Here is a 19829-nt window from a genome sequence, read left to right on the forward strand (position 1 = left end):
CCTCGATGAATTATGGCATTCCAGATGACTTTTGCACTGTGTGCTACACATCCCTGGATGAGGCTGCGTGCATCATGTATGAGTGCGGAGTAGGTGCTCTTCTAGCCAAGTGTGAGATTGAGTTGGCCTTCCACATCCTCCTTGACAACACAGATGGTTTTAATCTTCTGTGATTTGCTTTTGACGAATATTTTTATGTGGACTGGGTGTTGCCCATGGGGTGTTCACCTTTGAGGCTTTTAGTACATTAGTACATGGCTTTTGGACCAATTCATGTTGCTTACTAGGGAACTAGGAGTTTCCCTGGCACAGGGCAAGATGGAAGGCCTGGCCACTAAATTGACATTCCTAGACATTGAACTCTATTCCATGGCAGGCTGTAGTCGCCTCCTGGCAAATAATTTGGCCATGCTGAGGGAGCACATTCAGGCCACCATGCTGGCAAAGAAGATCATACTGACGAACTAGCAGGCAATATTGAACCATCTTAACTATGCCTGCAGGGTTGTTGCTCCAGAATGGGCCTTTTCACTCTGCCTCTGTGATGCTACAGTGAGGATAAGGGAGTCACACCACAGGCTGTCAGTTACTGAACAAATGAGGGTTGATCTTATGGTTTGGGATACATTTCTGCAGGGTATCAATGGCATAGCTTTCTGGAGGCCTGAGCAATTCCTTGAGTCTGAACTCCAGGTACACTCTCATGCTGCAGGTGACTTAGGTCTCAGCATTTACTTTAGAGGGCTCTGGTGCTCAGCCAGGTGGCCAACATGCTGGGCAGTCCATGGCATCACCCATGACCTCACGTTCTTGGAGCTGGTTCCTATTGTGGTTGCTGTCCACTTGTTGGCTGGAGAGTTTCAGAATTCCACTGTTTGCTTCTGGTGTGATAACCAGCAGTAGTGCACGTGGTTAATGGCCAGACCTCCCGATCACCTAGGGTTATGGTGCTTTTGTGTGCTCTGGTTTTGCAATGCCTCCACTTTAACATTATGGTTTTGGCTCAGCATGTTTCTGGTCTCCAGAATGACATCGCCAACTCCCTATCTCATTTTCAGATAGGGCGTTACAGGTAATTAGCCTCAGAGGCCATGTTGGAGCTGAAATTAGAGGTGCCCCTTGCTCCAAGTACCAGGGCCAGTTATGTCAACAACGTAACCATCTTCAGTACCTTTAAATGGCAAATGGGCCTAGGAGACAGGAATATAGGAAGTTGCCATATACTGAGTCAGACCCATTGGTCTATCTAGCTCAGTATCTGTGGCCTATCCCTTCTAAACATATTATGCAACTCCTGGTCCAATTAAAGTCATCAGGGTGTATAGTCAGTACAATTGGAGGTTATTTGGCAGCTCTGCCCTTTGAATCTAGAGCACAGGGCTGCCTGACCCAATCGGTGATTTTAGGATTTGCCGTATGTTAGAGGGTTCAGCAAGAAAAGACCCTCCCACTCTGGATTAGAGGCACTGGTTATGCCTCAGTTGGACTCCCTGCTGAGTGTTTTGCCCTCTCTCTGTTCTTCCTCCTGGGAATCCATGTTTTTCCAGGTAGCAGTGCTAGTGATCTTTTCGAGGACTTTTCGACCCTCTGAGTGAGATTCTCCCTCATAGCCAGCATTCCTCCAGGGATCAGTGTTTGCAGTTGCACCTGTCCTTGGGTTATTCTGGGGTTACCCTGCTGCTGCACAGATCCAAAACTGACCAGAGAGGGAAAGGCCAGACTACACATTTGAACAGTTCTGGGAATCCTGATATTTGTCCACTTCTTGTGCTCAGGAAGTATGTCGTTTTACATCCACATAGAAGGAGTTGTTTGTGCATGCTGATGGCAACCCATTTCAGCTTTGGTCAGTTTCAACTTTTGGTCACCTTATTTATTCATTATTTCTCTATGTAAACAATCTTAGAAACTTTTGTTGAAAAGCAGTATATAAATATTTGTTGTTGTTGTTCAGTGGTTTGCCAGGCTTTTCTGGTTTTGAGTGAGCCCGCCCACCTGTATGGCCTACACTCCTTCAGGTTTGGTGTGGCTTTCATGGCGCATCGTATGGGTCTCTCAGATGCAGTTATTAAGCCAATTGGCTGTTGCCATTCTAATTTTTTCAACATTATGTTCGCTTATAGTAAGTTTTGTGCCTGTTGCACTGCATGTCACTGTGTGGTTATCTTGGCAGGTACTGGCGGAGTGGCTGCTGCAGTGCATGTTCTTATTTGCAGCTATTCTATTGTGTTCTGGGCTGCCAGACAAGGTAGTACCTCAAAGATCAGAACTCAACATGGTTTGAGGAATCAGGCTTGCATTTGTTGGTGGGGTATGCTTTGTGGCCAGTTGTTGAGAGCTATTGGAGAGTTTCTAGCAGTTAGTGACCAGCCTAGCGTGTTACTGGTGCATTTAGTGGGGAATGATTTGGCTCAGCAAATTGGTCTTTCATTAATTCAGCAGGTGAAAGTGGATTTTGCTGGCCTCAGTCAGGGCTTGGAACCTAGGGGTTGTCATTCTATGGACGATTTACTGCAGCAGAGAGTTTGGAGTAGGATTGAGAATCTAAAAGGAGTGGGAAGTGCCAGGAGTAAAGTGAATGCTGCCATGAAAAGGGACTTAATGGCTTAATAAACTCCTGGTTTATACATCTGGGAATTGTTCATTCCTTATCTGATCTTTTCTGACCCAGTGGGTTCATCTGTCCATGAAGGGGTGTGATCTCTATTTGGTGGACCTCAAACGGGGGCTTGCTGAATTTCTGGAAGAGGGGAGAAGGCCAAGCGAGGCTGACCTCCCCACTGGCAGGCACAGTGTGGGCGGGGTGTAGGACAAGCAGGCTGGGTATGGGTGAGCACCCTCAGGCACGTTTAAAGGGTGGAGTGGCTAATCAGAGCTTAGAGGCTTTGTGGCTCCGGGAGTACAATTTCCACACCACCTACTTCAGGGCTTCACAAACCTCAAAGGCTGTGCGGCTTGGTGGTGAAACCCCAGAAGCAGACCTGACCTTCCTGGGTTGGCAAATTAGGGGAGGAATAAATCATAAAAGCAGATGTTAGAAAAATAAAGATTAAATGGTGTCTGGGTAACATAATCAATCAGTCTTTCCATGACTTAGGACTTCATGTTAACCTATTTTTAAAAAATAAAATAAAAAGATTATCAACTTACAATATATTGTAACTTCAACCAATGTTGATCTGGCAGCTAGCACATATTACTAATTAATCCCTGGTGAGCAAATCTATTTAATTCATGTACACTTTATTAAAAAAATTATTCAGTCTAATAAAATTAAAAATAAATTAGTTTTTAATCCAAAGATGCCTTTGACAGTATAATGACAATTTTTGGTAATAGCTGTCTTTTATTTCAAACGTTTGAAGTATTATCCTTTCCAGTTTAATGAGGGTAGACAATGCAAAAATTAAATAGAGAACTTTTAAAAATTAGTTAATGTAGCATGCCTTTTGTATATAATTCTAGATGGCCTGTTGGTATGGAATCACTAAATCTAAACATGTGTATGAATTGTATCTCTCTGCTGAGACAGCTGCAAAATGTCAAAACCATTTTGATATTAATGCAGGAGATGACAAGATGTACAGTCTTTTACATTAATTGTTTTAATACAGCTGTTATTTTGCTATATTCAGCCTCGGTTTAAACACACATACACACACACATACACACACTTACAGGCTATGGCTAACAGAAACAAGATGACAAATGGTTTAATGACCATTAGAAACCTAACAGAACCCAGATCTTTCCCAAATGCCTTTGATTTAGAAAGAAACCACTTTCAAAGGCTCCCTATTGAGATATGCTCACTATATGCCTAAACTCCATATCAACGGAGAGGCTCTGCAGGAAGAGGCAATCCGCACATAAATTATACATTCAAAGCTAGATACTAAGAGCATAAATAAAATCATTTGATGGAGTCAAATCAGAGCAAGCAACTCATTTTGCAATATTTCCTCTATTCATCACCTGCCAACACTAGATTTCAATAATCTCTTTTCACCAATACATTTCATAACCAAAATGTATTGCACACCTTAAAGTACCCAAGATTTTGTTTAATAAGAATGAAACCTAACATGCATACAGCACCAGGAGAGACAAGTCCGAAGTATCACAACAAGTAACATAGGTTATTAAAGAATAGGTTAGTAGGCAAAGGTCACAGAGAGACTGAGGTCATTACAATGCAAGAAAAACTAGCAGGAGTTATCAACAGTCATTATGAATAATAATTAGTAATTTTAGTAATCTCATGCCTTATTTAATAGATTGATGAGAAATATACTTCAATATATATTTTTAAATATCTTAGATTTGTGATTTCACAAAAGTCATTTGTGGAAGTCATTATGATTAATATTTTTTAGACATCTAACATGAAAGACTGTTGTGCATCAGAAAGTAAATCTCCTGTGATCAGGTCAAAAGTGCCTTTCAGGCAAAGTGCACATCTAAGAATTTTAAGATCTCATATATTACTTAATCTGTAATATTTCAACTAAATACTTTAATACTTCATTTTGCTGAAAGATAAAATTATGTGAGCTGCATGCTAATAAGGTGGATTACATAATATATCCTATTAATTTTTAATTTGTGGGGGAAACATTTCAAGTAACTAGCAATAAATGACCATCTGTTTCTCTAGCCTTTTGTTCTAAAAATCATTCCCAAAAGATTTTTAAAAGGGAAAAATGCATTTAAAAGGGATCTTTATTACAGATTTTATATTTTTACAGTATGAATATTTTACAGTATGACTGTTTTGAAGATTTTGACAGAACATGCATAATCTGGCTTAAAAATAAATCCAGAGGGCACCTTTAAGAATTCTCTGGGACTGTCTCATGTCCAGTGGGATATGATTTCCTTCAAACACCACAAATTGCTTTTGAAATTCTCTAGAGTCTGTAGTGCAGGAAATCACTGTTCAAGGGGAAAAAATTCTCCTTATCAAGCTCTATCCTCCAAGCTCTGTGTGAAGTCAGATTTTTTAATAAAAAGGTAAGTTTTTTAAAAGCAGCTGTATATTTCCTGTAGCATCAAACATGAACTAACAGGACAATGTATTTCAAAGCAATTTTCATTGCATAATTTAGGTCGTTTAATAAATATCACATCAACAAGAGGAAAAGACGTAGGAAAAAGTAATCACCTCCACACCATTTTGTCCAGAGTGACTTATATTTAATGTATTTCAACAATATAAATATCAAGATATTAAAGTTTCAAGAAAACATTATACAGTAAACCTTATTCACATTCATGTCTACCTTAAAATGATGCATACTGTGCAGCATGAAAGATAGCAATGGAAAAGCCCAGCTTGCAATGACAAATCTTTGCCAACAGGTAAGAGATCCTCCTCTGGCCAAAGATCTGCAGAGTTTTGGGATCTCTCCTTCCTAGGAGTGCATTGAAATGTGAGGGGAAGGTAGTACTTTATATCTTTACTTTAATACTTTATGTTTTACCTAGATGGCAAACCTCTGCTAACTGAGCAAAGAGGCACCTTTTAAAGTAGTGATCCCCTCTCCAGGCCAAGCACATCAGCCCTCCAGGGCCTGTCACTGGTGTCTGCCTTATATTTATTTTTAGACTGTGAGACTTTTGGGGACACTGAACCATGCTAACTTGGCCTTTAAGGTCTCTCAGTGGTGCATTCATTGCTGCTGTAAATTGAGTCTATCCACCTTGCTACTGGTCGTCCTCTTCTTCTCTTTCCTTCAACTTTCCCCAGCATCATGGACTTCACAAGAGAGCTGGGGTTTTGCATAATGTGTCCAAAGTATGATAGTCTGAGCCTGGTCATTTGTGCCTCGAGCGAAAATTCTTGATTGATTTGTTCTATGATCCATTTGGTATATCTATCTCTAAGGCGGGCCTTTTCTGAAGGGGTTATTGAGATTTGGGGGCACCTTGCCAAGATAAATCTGCCAGGCTCCATTGCTGCACAGTTTTTGGTGGGCAGCCGAGACGTATCTTTTTCAAAAGACAATGGCCATTTTTTGGTGCTGCCTTTAAAAGATGGAGCTTGATTAAAAGAACAATCACTATTATGGATTTGTATGCTGCTTAAAGGTGGCAGTTTATAGTAATTGTGAGTTTGTACATTTTTGTAATTCTGTTACTGCTTCTACTACTATTTATATGCCGCTTTTCAACATAAGTTTCCAAAGTGGTTGAGAGAGAGAGAGAGAGAGAGAGAATGGTTCCCTGTCCCCAAAAGGTTCACAGTTTAAAAAGAAATATAAGGCAGACATCAGCGACAGGCACTGGAGGGCTGCTGTGCTGGGGCTGGAGAGAACCATTTGCTCTCATTCCCCACCTACTGCAGATAACAAAACTGCAGATACTGAGGCATTAAGTCAAAGGAGATGGGGAGGGGGTGTTTAGGTTCTTGGAGGCTGGAAACCTGTGGTAAAAGTGGACAAAAATTGGGGGGGGGAGTAAAGTGCCCTAGCGTGCTCTGTAGGCCTCCAGCAGTCCAGCAATGCTCCCCAGAAGTTGAAATTGTTCGATTATACTGTTATTTTTCATTGGGGTGAAGAGTTTGTGTGGCGGGTTTTTTCACTAAATGAGCCACAAAATGGCTCTCTTTTACAAAATGGTACCTGGAAATGACCTCTGAGGTCATTTCTAGTCACTACCACCCCCCAACCTATGAGTATACAAATTTAACCCTTTACCCCCTGCATATGCTGAGGTTGGGTGTCAATTACAAGGCCACAGACAGTGAAACATCAGATAGTGAATCTGTGGATAATGAGATTTGCCTGTAAAGTCATGAACCTTAGGCTCACTTACCTCTTTGCACAGAAGGAGGAGAAGATTTGCAACTTCCATTAGTGTTTGAAAATGAACTGGAATTTGTAGTTACATCTGAACCTTATCAACTACAGCTTATTCTAACAAGAATTATTTAACAAACCATATATCAAACCAAAATTCTGCACTATTTTCAACTGCTACCAGAAGCTGCAAGTTCTCCCCTTCGGGTAAAGGGGAGGGGGAGTGCAGGAGTTCAAAACTTGTGATCATAACATTAGGCCATTGTTAAACCATAGTTTAGTGTGCCATCTAAACCAGCCTATTGTCATGGCTCAGACTTCTGACTCAGAAGAGACAGAGCAGGAACGGGAGGATTCGACTGCAAGTGAGGGCTCAGAGGCACAGCAACAGGATTTGGCAGGGAGACCAGACTCGAGCTGAGGATTCAGAACAGCTGCCGGACATGATTTCTGATGAGGAGGAGGAGGCTGGGATTACACCTGTCTCAAGACGTCTCAAGGAGGAAGCTCAGTGGGGGTCATGCAGGCACAGGAGATCACAAGAGAGGAAGCAGAAGTGCTGACTCAGGGAAGCCTGATTGGCTGCTGGTTCTCTTGAGCCATATATATTTAGCAATCTGTCAGTTGCTCAGATGCTGTTAGCAACTTTCGCTGACCGTAGACCGTGTGCTATTTCGAATTCCCAACTTTTCTGAGTTCCAGTTTGCCCTTGTTTATGCTTTCCTGCTTTGTACTGTTAATTCCTTGTTCTGCTGTCCTTCGTTCTTTTTTCATTCCTTGCTCTGTGTTTTCTTTTCAGTTATTACTCAGTTATTAGAAGGGGGTACCTAGTTCAGTTCAGGGGACTTAATTCATTTACTATTTTCTTTGTGAGCTTTTTATTTTCCTTCGTGTAGCTTTGCTGCTACTTTCTGTTAACTTACAGGGGGAATACTGAAGGGGGTTGTAAATCCTGTTGGATTAGCCGAGCTAACAGATTTACGACACCTATGCCGGTTGCCTATGCTTTTCAAAATTTTAAAAAAGCCTCATTTATGTATTTATTTTGCATACCATCCAACTGGCCAATGCCCTCTGAGCAGTTTACAATCAAAAGAGAGAGAGAAATCCAACATTAAAATGATCATATAAATAAATACACACATGTAAACAACTAAAGCAATAATACAACCAGTGAAGCTAAGAAAACCAGAAAAACTAACAAAGCCAGCAAATTACATATGAAACACTTGCCAGAAAAAGTAGGCTTTATCCTGGCACATAAACGTTGCAAGCCAAATCTCCCTAGGGAGGGCATTCCACCAGCCGGCAAGACACTACTGAACGGCTCCCAACCTGGTCAGTGACTTTTGGACACAAGTCCAGAGGCCCCCATATCCCAATTCCATCCCTAGTGTGCAGGAAAACCCCTGGCTTGTCTCTGGAAGAGTATGAAGAGCACCTGAATAAAGTTCTCACTCTGAGCCATACAGCCAACCAATGTTCCCTCTAACAGGGATTCCCAGATGTTGTTGACTACAACTCCCATAATCCCCAAGCAAAAGCCACTGTACCTGGAGATTCTGGGGATTGTAGTCAACAACATCTGGGAATCCCTGTTAGAGCAAACACTGGAGCCAACTTCTCTTCCCCAACACACACACACACACACACACACACCTACCTTTGCAGAAAATCTGTTCAGGTTGAAAGGAAGCAGCCAGCAGACCATCAGTCAAACTACAGGTCAGAGGCTGCTCCAGGTTCTTGCCCTACTGCCCATCTAGGTTCCTGTTTGTTACCTCTAAGGCCTGGGCTCCCAAAAGGCTGCTGCAAAACTTTCTTATATCTGTGGCTGCAACCTGGTTAGGATACAGATTAGGGCACGCATCCAGGACGGGCTGGTTGTCATTGAACATGATGGAAGATTCATGCTAAACCACAACCTTGAGTTCAGCTGGCTAGGCACCCACCCCCCACCCCCGCATTTATCTATTTATTTCTTATTTCTTGTTTATTTTTTCTATGTGACCTTTTATTGATAAGGAGGCCCCATAACAAGGGAGGGGGCCCCCGTAGGTCCAGAGTCTGAAATTACCTAGGTGCACCCGTCCCTTGTAACCACCCATTACACTACTGTGGGTGGCAGTACCCAGAGAAGAGCCTCCAAAGAAGACCTCAAAGAGGAACATATTGGAGGTATTCCTTCTGGTAGTCTGGTTCTGAGCCATTTAGAGCTTTTAAAGTCAACACCAGCACTTTAAATTGGGTCCAGAAATGGACTGGCAGCCAGTGCAATGGACCTAGTACTGGTTTAATAAGCTCAAACCGGCCAGTCTCAATGAGCAGCCCAGCTGCATTTTTCTGCATGAACAGATTTTCCAGACTGTCTTCAAAAGTAGCCCCATGTACAATGCATTGGAATAAGCCACAAGGGATGTTATCAGTGCATGGATAACTATTGCCAGGCGATAGGGCCAGAGCTGGTATATCAATTGAAGCTGATAAAAAGGCGTTCCACACCACCAAGGCCACCTGTGCCTTAAATGCCAGAGATGGATCTGTAAGTACCCCCAACTACGAACCTGATCCTTGAAGGGGAAGTACAACCCCTTTTAGAGCAGGTTGAACACCACTTTAATGGGCAGACAAACCATTTATTTGCAGGACCTCCATCTTGTCTAGATTGAGTCTCAGTTTATTGGCCCTCAACCAGTTATAAACTGTTGTTGTTTTTAATTGCAACATTTATTAACTGGTTTCAATGCAGTCAGACTCAAAGGCCTGAAACTCACAGCAATGCTGAACATACCTGAGCACACACATCCTGAAAGAGTGAAGTATATCAATCGGGCAAATAAAAGGTCAGAGGTTTTAAAATGTGAAGCTTCCTATTATTCTTCCTGAAAAGAAGTGAAAACATTTGCAATTTCTCTTTTCATCACCAGCTGGGAAAGGAACACTTCTAAAAATCATGTTAGTTCATACTGAGTTGCTGAATACCCCCCAAATGACTGCTGCACCTTCAATGCTATTTTCAACCTGGAGACAGCAGACCTGATTAATTTGCTTTCTGTCTTTAAAATCACGCAATGCATTTCTTTTTCTTAAAAACAACAACCCCAAAACAGAAAGGCATTTGAGTCCAAGCTTGTGAGATAAAAAATAAACAAAGCCATCTTTCAAATAATAATAGCAGGGAGAAAGAATCAGAAATAGACCCCCCCCCCAACCTATTAACACAATTAAATCACAATATGCTGATCCAGCTCAGCTTACGTTACCCTTTAAACAGACTGTTACAGGTGCCAGGGCTCTGATGTGAATTAATTAGTCTCTCTCCACTTTCAAAAGCAGTCTGGTGCTTTAGAAATAGAGAACATGAATAAAACAAAGTCCTCTTTGACAAAGCAGTTTCTGAAAAATGGCATATTAATATTATTCAGAAGACAAAAAAGACCAAAAAAAAAAAAAAAAGACAAACCAACCTGTATTTCTCTGAACCACTGAGTGGTCTGCCTTTTAATCAAATCTGCATGATCATTTTCACTTCTTTGAATAAAGCCAAAATGTTTGCCAACTTTATACACTCACACACTACAGCATCCAGATGTCCAAAATTAATTCATTCTATGTAACACACCAGTAATAAGCACAACTGGCATAGCCTTACTAATTTGAGAGCCAGTATGACACAGAAGACTGCATGCTGTACTTAGAGGTGGAACATCTGGTTTTAAAACCCTGCAACTATAAACTTGGGCAAGCCACTTTTCCTCAGAGAGAAACTACACATCAGCCCTATTCAGGCATTAAAAAGAATCCAGGTGAACAAGCTTACAGTTGCCTAAAGGGGGTTGCAAGTCCCGCCCCTGCATATCAATCACTTCCCTCATCTTGCTGCCCACGGAAATGGCAGCGTTCATGTGAAGAGTGAAGCGCCGCAACCATGACAACAAGCACTTCCATGACTGGCAGCCTGTTTTATAACTTCTAGAAGTTTTAGGCAGGATCCCTGGGTTGCAATCTGCTATCCCTAGGAGTGGTAACTGCCAATTATGCTAGCTGCTATGTCACTTAGAGGTGCAGCTCAAATGGTTTCATTTTTAAAAGGTCCAAAAACAGCACTTCAATCCATTATAACATTTTGCTTGTAAAATAATTACCATTCCTCTACTGAAATCCAGAGACCTTTTGTCTTGTCTTTTCTTTTCAAAGTAAAAAGAGCACACAAACTTTGCATGTCATTGAGATCAGAGCCTTTATCAGGATGGTTGGTTTGGGAAAGAGTGGTCCATCCCTCCAGCATGGAGACATACTATCCTTAGGGATATACTGCCACAAGAGAACAGGACTAGGAAATCATACTAGAAGAGGCAAGGGGACTCTCAGAGTACAGCTGTTATGAAGATCCAAACTGAACAAAACCCTTTGCAGAGTTTGGGCCAAGTTGTGTGGCTCAAAGACAGTATTTATTTTGCCATTTAAGATCTTCCTCTCGAGAATGATGCTAAAAGAAAACTACAACCCATATAAAAAAACATCAGAACCAATTTCAAGGCACAGACCTTGGCAACTTTCCAAACCTGGATTCAAGTTCTTGATTAGTGCTTCTCTTGGCTTCCTCTCTTTGACAGTACCTATCAGTAAAAGACGCCTTGATAACAGGTCACGCAGTGCAGTGATTTTAAACAATTTAATCAAGGATAGATTTCTCAAGAGAGTACTAGATGTGTCTGCTATGTCTCACTTGAATTCTGAGCACGTCTTACTCCAGCACACAATAAAAGTGTTGGAACAATAAAGAAATCTACCGAGGTGGTAGATGCCATAAGGTGTATCAGAATTATCCGTAGCATCCCCATTTTGAACAGGAAGGAGAAGATGCATACAAACATCAAGAGGACAATGAGATTTTGGCATTAAAGTTACCCCTACCAAGTTCGAAACAATAGTACTAATGCTGCAAAGCATACAATACCTAGAAATCTGACTATTGGATCTTATAGGCAGGGCCAGCTTAAGGCAGTGGCAAAAGTGGCACCAGTCAAGGGCACAGAGCTTTAGGGGCACCATCTTGTTCCTCCTGACCCCAACGCCAAAGAGAGAGCAAATCTAAGTACAGAAAGCAGTGCCCTCACTCCACTGCCGCTGAAGTTCTGCCAAGTTTCCCATGGGCGCTGCTGACCTGGGCAGCGGGCAACTCCATCCTCAGCACCGCTGGCTCGTTCTGGCTGCCATTCCCGGGGGGTGCATGGGAGAAGGCACATGTTCAAAAGCTTGCTGCTGCTGCTGCTGCTGCCTGGCCTCGGCCACCTGGCTGCACCCCTGCCCGCTGCCCAGAGCAGCTTCCTCCCTTCCCCTCCTGGCTTGTGTAAATGACAACCAATCTTGTTGACTAAAGCTATGTAGGCAGGGTTTTGGATTGTATTCTCTCACTGCCACAAACCTCTGCATGTTAATCTAATCTTCTGCACAGAGTCTGCAATTTGTACAATCTAGAATCCTGAAAAATGCAGGGTATGTATTGCACTGAGAGAGCACATATGTGTATGCACCTTGTATAGGTTTAGGCTTTGTGCAGAAGCCAAGATTGCAGAGCTGTGTCAAAGTCCTCCACCTACCAAGCAGTACGACTTTCACACATCATGAGGGCACCCATGGGGAGGGCAGAAGCACAATGCTCCCTCCATCATTGCACAAAACTGTTGCATGGCTGGCATGCTTGGCTCCCCACACATGTTCTAGAGGAAGAGCCAGTCACCCGTAAAAGGCAAAAAGGCCAGGGCTTGCCCCTCCCTCCTCCCTCCCCCTGCCTGCCGCTAGAGCTCCATCCCTGAGGCCCTACCCTTTCAGGACATGCTGATCCTCCTGTTTCTCATAGATACATCTGCCACCATAAACCGTCGGTGCAAGCTATCCCCACTGCCGCGAGGCCCCCCTTAACATTTCTTAATCAAACCTCCATCCGGGGGGCGGGCTCTTGTCCTAGGGGGCCTCCTGCTGCCCATGCCCACCGCTGCCCCGCTGTGCGTGGCCTGGAGGTGGGAGTGAACTAAGCAGGCCTCAGCCTCCCCCATGGTGGCAGTGGCAATGGACACAGCGGTTGGCGGGCCAATCCATTTGGGCCTTGAAGCGCCTGCGCTCCCTCCCTGCCCTCCGACAACTTTTAAAAAGTCTTTAAAGACACACCTATTCACCCAAGCTTTTAATTAAATATTGTTTTAACAGTTTTATCATCGTTTTAAAATATTGTTTTAAAAATTTTAAATTGTTGTAATGTTTTAATTTTTACTAGGTCATTTATTTATTTTTAACTACTGTTTTAAGTTTTTTGTTGTCATTTATTTTCACTAATGTTTTAGCTTTTTGTTTGTTGTAAACCGCCCAGAGACGTGAGTTTGGGGCAGTACAGAAGTGTGATAGATAGATAGACAGGTAGCAAGCTTGGGTGAATAAGTGTGTCTTTAGAGAATTTTACGTTGTCAGAGATGTGGACGCTCTTATTTCAGCAGGGAGCCCATTCCAGAGCCTCGGGTGGCAACAGAAAAAGTAAGAACATATCCAGTTGTATTTTGTTTCCAAGATGCCTATCCAGATTTTTTTTTTTTAACCAAGTAGTCAGATGACTTCAGAATGAATTTCTACCTTTATAAATCTAGTATTGATTAGACTGGCAATGTCACATGTTGAAAACAGGCATCTTTCTGCATTTTGGGACACGTTGCTGGGTGGTGGGGGAGAGAATTGGACAGAGGTCTTGGAAACAATAAAACATAACCGGGTATATTCTTTCTTGTACTTTGTTGGCTCTCTGGAGGATAAAGTTCTATCTGATGATTTGCAGTTGGGTTTTTGTTTGTTAACTGCAACTAGACTTTGTATTTGAAAATATCTTCTTGTAGTCCAATATTGTTTAATTGGTACAGACACATCTGAGTCATGTTAATGAAGTCAACATGCGTAAAGGAGAATAAGGATTTTGACAAATGTGTAAGAAATTGGAGTTCATAAGCTACTATCAGAACACAGAGTCCATGTGCTTTGTTTGCACTTATATTTGGCTCTTATAAGATGAACTACGTTAGTCTATTGTATGCTGGCAGTGGTGGAAATTAAAAATAGCAGGATTATTTCATATATTTGCCTTTACTTATGAAAGCAAATAGAACACAAAAAGATATCATGACTTGTCCTTAAAAGAGGGTCAGAAGTAACTAGATAAACAAATGTGAGACACAACCATCGCAGTCTTACTCTGCTTGCGAGCTTTCAAGACACCTAACAAGCTTTTGTTAGAGATAAAATGCTGGACTAGATGGGCCTTCCTCTGAGCAAGCAAGAGATTTGGTTTTTTGTTTGTTTGTACATTGGCACATTTTGAGAACATGCTCAAAAACAGAAGGAACAGATCTCTAAACAGTAATGTATGTGGAGCTTTTAAATCGGTGTGCACTGTCCAAGTAATTCATAATCAAAAGAATAAGTCAGAAATATCAATACATGTTGGTCTGTATAGATTTTAGGAGATTTAAACAGCAATGATGTCTACTTCTCACTCTTCACCCCTTTCCTCCACCATCAGTTTAATTGTTATGCAAAACACTGACAACTCAGAGGTTATTATAATGTAAGATTATAGCAAAAAAATTAATTAGTAACACTGCAGCTATACCAATGCTAATTAAATCATTTTAAAACCTTGCCTATAGCAAACTATGAATAATGGCACTAATGCTAACAACTCCTTCCTCGTGCCTCATACAATAGATGTCCTTTTATACTTTTCATTCTAATTAAAAATATGGGCATGTGTTTTTTCAAATTTCACAAAGCAGCCAAATCAACTCTTTATTACCTTTAAGCAACTATAGTATCTACATCTCAAGACATAGCTTTAGATAGCTTTTCCCATGGAACATTGATCTTTACTTGGAAGAGGATTTTTTCCATGATACAATTTCTCGCTCTCTCTCATACATACATATAAAAAACCACACGCTTCAGAACTCCAGAGGATACCAAAAACCAAACTACTTTCTTTTTAGTAATATAATTTCCTCCAGAACTGGAAAACAGGCCAATAGGAAAAATAAAGGTGCAAAAGAGGAAACATAAATTTCATAGACACAGAAGATTAGATTAAGCAGCTCACTTGTGCTGAACACATTAGATTAAGAGACAGCAGATACCCTGGGCAACCTGGGGGGGCAAAGGAAGGCAGTTGTTCCCCTCCATGGATTGAGCAAGTCCCGTTGAATTGAATAGGGCTTACTCTCAGGTAAGTGGTTATAGGATTACAGCTGCCCCTTCCCCCTCCCCGCAAAGGTCCCGTGGACAGCCATGGCTGATACTGCTAGCTTCCTTTTCTACTAACTTCTCTGGCAGCATAATCCTCACAAATACAAATATGCTATGCATTTAGCTCAGTACACATGTAAACTTATTGCATTTCTGAAGCGATTCTCTACTTTAGGGAATGTAAGTTGAAGTCCCAAGTTCTCAAGATGTTCTAAAAGCTAATAAAACATTTGTTCTTAATTGGCCTTTAAGACAATACAATCCACTGTGTGGAATTACTTTAACATTAATTTAATTGTAAAGGTAAAGTGTGCCGTCAAATCCATTTTGAATCCTGGCGCCCACAGAGCCCTGTGGTTTTCTTTGGTAGAATACAGGAGGGGTTTACCATTGCCTCCTCCCATGCAGTATGAGTATGATGCCTTTCAGCATCTTCCTATATCACTGCTGCCTGATATAGTACCAGCGGGGATCAAACCGGCAACCTTCTGCTTGTTTGTCAAGCATTTCCCTGCTGCGCCACTTAAGGTGACTTAATTTAATTGTACAATGGTTTAAATAAGGAATAAGTAGAAAAAATAAATAATGCCCCCAACCCACCACCAACCCCAGCATGCACACACACTAGAAAGCAGAGCGGTTCTCTGCTTGGAACACCTTTGTTTCAGCTGCTTCTTACATGAGACCTCCTTTCGTTGTGAATATAAGCACAAGTAGGGAAATATACATTTCCCTATTTTATTTATTTGTCAGATAAATAAATAGATATATAGTATTTTGCAGATGCTATATATCTTCCTCCTACACCTTGCTGTTGTGGTCATATGCTGTTGCTCATCTCAGGTACTTCAAGAAGCAACCCCAGTTTGTATAAAGGCAACTTTGAACAGGTTGCTCCTTAGCTTAGAGAATTTCACTAGAACAACATTTGAAAACCTGTGCACTATGTGAAGGCAAACTACAATTAAACTGATTTGGAGCACACTAAAGATGAGCTAGTAATTTGATGTACTGCTCTGAATGTGTTTGTTGAGTGGGATAGCAGTGATGATAGATGAGGCAAACTTAACAGTGCAGCGTTTGAGGATTCTCAAAATATACCAAGATATCTTCAAGAATTTTGCAAAACTAAGTTTCTCTTGAACTGTCAGGCAACTGTACCCCATTACCCTAAAGCCCACCATTTATCATCATATGGATTTAATCAAAACCATTTGTTTACTTGAATTAAGAAACCAGTTGCCCTCTCTCTTGAACTCTTTCCTGGTAAAGTTTAATAGTGAGGAATGAAAAGGTTCTAATGTATGGATTGCTTCTTGGTTATTGAAAGATGAAATTAGGAGCTATTGTAACTATAGCCTGGGAAAATATTTTATGCCAAAAACATTCTGATAAGGGGGAATGAAAAATGGCTGAGTTCATAGAACAGATCGAAGGAAACAATTAAAACTATGGACTATTAAACATTTCTAAAACAAAGAAAGACTTGTGGCCCAGTATTTTTTCTTGGCAATCCAGTACTACTTTAAGTTGCATAACTCTCAATGCTGTCCCTCCAAGAAACTAAGGGAAGCTTATATGAAGCTTTCCCAGTTTATCCAGTGCAGAACAGATTGGCTCAATACAGACAAAGATTTGAAGTTAGGTATCGCTGGTCTAAGCACAACATTCTATGCACTGCATCACAATGCCTCTATATACGTATGTAGCAAAGTCCCAGTTAACTGATAAAATAGCTAAATGTCTTGTTACTTAATGGCTGAAATTGACTACCAGAAGTGTATCTTACCATTGCTCAAGGATCTACACTGGCTTCCTATCCTTTCTAAGCACCATTCAAAATGCTTGACTGGCCTTTTTTTTTTTTTAATAGCCCCTGATGGCTTGTATCACTTTTTGAAATCTCTGACAACCGGTCAAAAGGTTTCTCTATGCTGTCTGTTGGCCACTCCGAATCCATACAAGGTATTGTGTACACAAGAATGTTCTAGAGTTTCTTTCTAGGCCCTGTCCAAGGGCATGGGGACAACAGAGCAGGGGAGGACAAGTGTCCCTCAGATGCCAGGGGTTGCAGGGGCTATCGAGGCGCCCCCCCACCCCCTCGCTCCTGATCCTCCAGCACCCAGCTGACAAGTTCGCTGCCTGGGAGTGCAAGGTGCACCCTTCTCTTTCCCAGCTAGCATTTCATTAAAACACTGGCTGGGAAGGATCCCTAGCAGCCACACCCCCTGCATCCATGTTGGAAGCAGGGGGGGATGATCTGTGCCTGGACAGGACCATTCAGCCCCATTCCAAAGTTTACCCACCCCAGTCAGCAGTTCGTCCGACGTGGACACAGGGGCTGTGACTTGGGTGGATGCGCAAAGTACCAAAGGCAGCCACCAGCAGGATCTTGTCCCCAGCTGCCAGCAACTCCCTACAGCCCTGGCCTCATCACACCACACCAGGGCTGCTGCTCATAATCTGATCACAAAGAGACACATGGGAGCACCAAGGGAGCAAACAGCTTTTGGAGATGATACTGTGTTGGGATAGATAAGGACAATTGCTCTCCCCATGCTAAAGATAAGAAAACCACAATTTAAAATGAGTCTCTTTGCCCAGTTAGCAGGGGGAATTAGTTATAAGTCTGTGGGTTGGGGACAACTTGTGTCCCTCTTGTTGTGGGTTATTTCCCACATTACAAAGTTGCAATACAGGCCACTTCCTGGTAGAAGAAAAACCATGAACAACAACATAGGAAATACACATGTAATTTGGTGTGTTTTTTTAAAAAATGACACATGTGTTACAGGACTCAAGCATGAATTGATAGAGCTCATATTCCCTAGATTTAATGTATCTATTCTTCCTATGCTATCGTTTTCACACATGGGACCAATTTACTTAAGCACTTCTCATACAGTGAAAAATGGTCATGGAAGAAGCAGTCCTTAATTATGGATAAATGATTCCACTGGGATTTTAAGGGGGTTCCTTTTCTTTTTTTTCTTTTTTAATTACTAGAACATCAGCATAGTCAAGTGACACACTGAAAATAAGTATACAGAAATCAAAAGTGGCATTCTCATGTATTTCTCAGATGAAAAATATTAATCCACTGTTTGGCTAGAAATCAAGTTAAAAGCAGGGCAGATTATGTACTAATGATGGAATGATCAGTAGTCTGAGTACTACTCTAACCAAAACAAGTACTTACGTTCCAATGTCAGACATTACTACTACTTCTGATATGACGAATATTTAATACCCCTTTTAATTGTTTAAATTTATGTATTTGTTTGTTTGTTTGTTCGATTAAACATCACTTTATCTTTTTAGCTTATGCTGGCTTTGGGCCGAAATAAACAAATACATACATTTATCTTTTTAGCCTGGCTTTTAATAAGATCTAATTTTAATTTTAATGAGTTTTGGTCTGGTTTAAATGTTATTTTTATTTTAATTGTTTTGTTATATGTTTTTGAATTTAATGTAAAATGCCCTGAGCCACTTTAGGAAGAGAGGTATATAAACTGAATAAACTGAAAAAATAAAATAAATAAATATTGTAGACAGTGGATGATAGCATATACATTCACAGAGCCTGCTAATCAAATGGTGTTTCCAGAGAACAAAATAGCAAGGGTTTTTTTTTTGCTAGGGTAGTATTGGCCCACTATAGTAGGGATGTGCAGAACTGGTTCAAATGGTTCAAGCAGTTTCAAACCAGCCCGGTTTGAGCAGTTCAGCTTGAATCCAGTAAGGATTCCCCTTTACAAGTAAAGGGGTTGAAACCTGCCTGTACTCCCCCCATCAGCGCACAAGGCCCAGCGCTAGTGAGGGGGAGCGCCAGCGGGGCCGAGGGGAGCCGCTAAGGAACCACCTCACTGCGGCAGAACATAAGGTGATCTCCCGCCCTCCACCCACCTGCCCTTTTTCAACCCCTTTGCTTGTAAAGGGGAATTCTTTCCAAGTTTCCCTTTGGAAGCATGCAGAACCAGGTTGAACAGAGCCAAACTGGTTTGACCTGGTTCTAGTGCACGAACTGAACTGCCAGCTTGCAGACTGGGTAGAACCGCCTGGAGTGGTTCTGTGCACACCCCTACACTACAGCCTCTGTGATGCCCAAAAAGTAAAGTTTCTTTTCTGCTGTCATGGAGTAGTCCCCAAAATTGACTTTAGCTCATATTCAGTTGGATTCATCACAAGTTTTCCTCCAACAACACTCTAGCTGTGTCTGAGTTGCTTCATCTCCCTCTTCATTCTTAAAAGAGGCAATCCTCCTTCTCTTACATTCAGGAGGAAATGCCTCTTCCAAGCAGGGGCAGAGCCATGGGCATAGCGTCCATTGGACAAATGCCCAGAGGGGCAGGGGGGCCCCAAGCAGGCCACCCCTGCCCTGCCACTACCACCCCTGCTGCCGCCGCCCCTGTTTTTTTCCTTGCCCTGCCACTGCTCCGCCTATTTCTGTTGGCCTTGGGGGTGGGGGGGCTCTGAGCAGCAGTGACAGGCAGTGTAACTCTCCAGCCAGCCACTCCAGGCCTCTCCAGCAGTTCGGATATGGATGCTGCAGCTGCGCAGTTCGGCTGGAGAGATCCCAAGAGGCCAGCTGGAGAGCTACAGCACCCGCCACTGCTGCTTAGAGGCCCCCAGTCCACAGAGGCCAACAGAAATAGCCACGGCGGGGCAGGGTGGGGGCGGCAGCAACATGTTGGTTGCCCAGCCCCTTGCGTCTGATGTCAGATGCTGGGGGTGCATGGCTTAGGG

At 42.1% G+C, this 19829-nt stretch overlaps 1 protein-coding gene across 9 annotated transcripts in view; it reads right to left on the reverse strand.

Annotated features, from left to right (window-relative positions):
- Window positions 1–19829, reverse strand: part of SMYD3 (SET and MYND domain containing 3) — a 582729-nt gene that overhangs the window by 461834 nt on the left and 101066 nt on the right. The gene's annotated exons all lie outside the window — the stretch shown is intronic.

This window comes from Hemicordylus capensis, chromosome 1 (genome assembly GCF_027244095.1).
Source record: "Hemicordylus capensis ecotype Gifberg chromosome 1, rHemCap1.1.pri, whole genome shotgun sequence".
NCBI classification, from domain to species: domain Eukaryota; kingdom Metazoa; phylum Chordata; class Lepidosauria; order Squamata; family Cordylidae; genus Hemicordylus; species Hemicordylus capensis.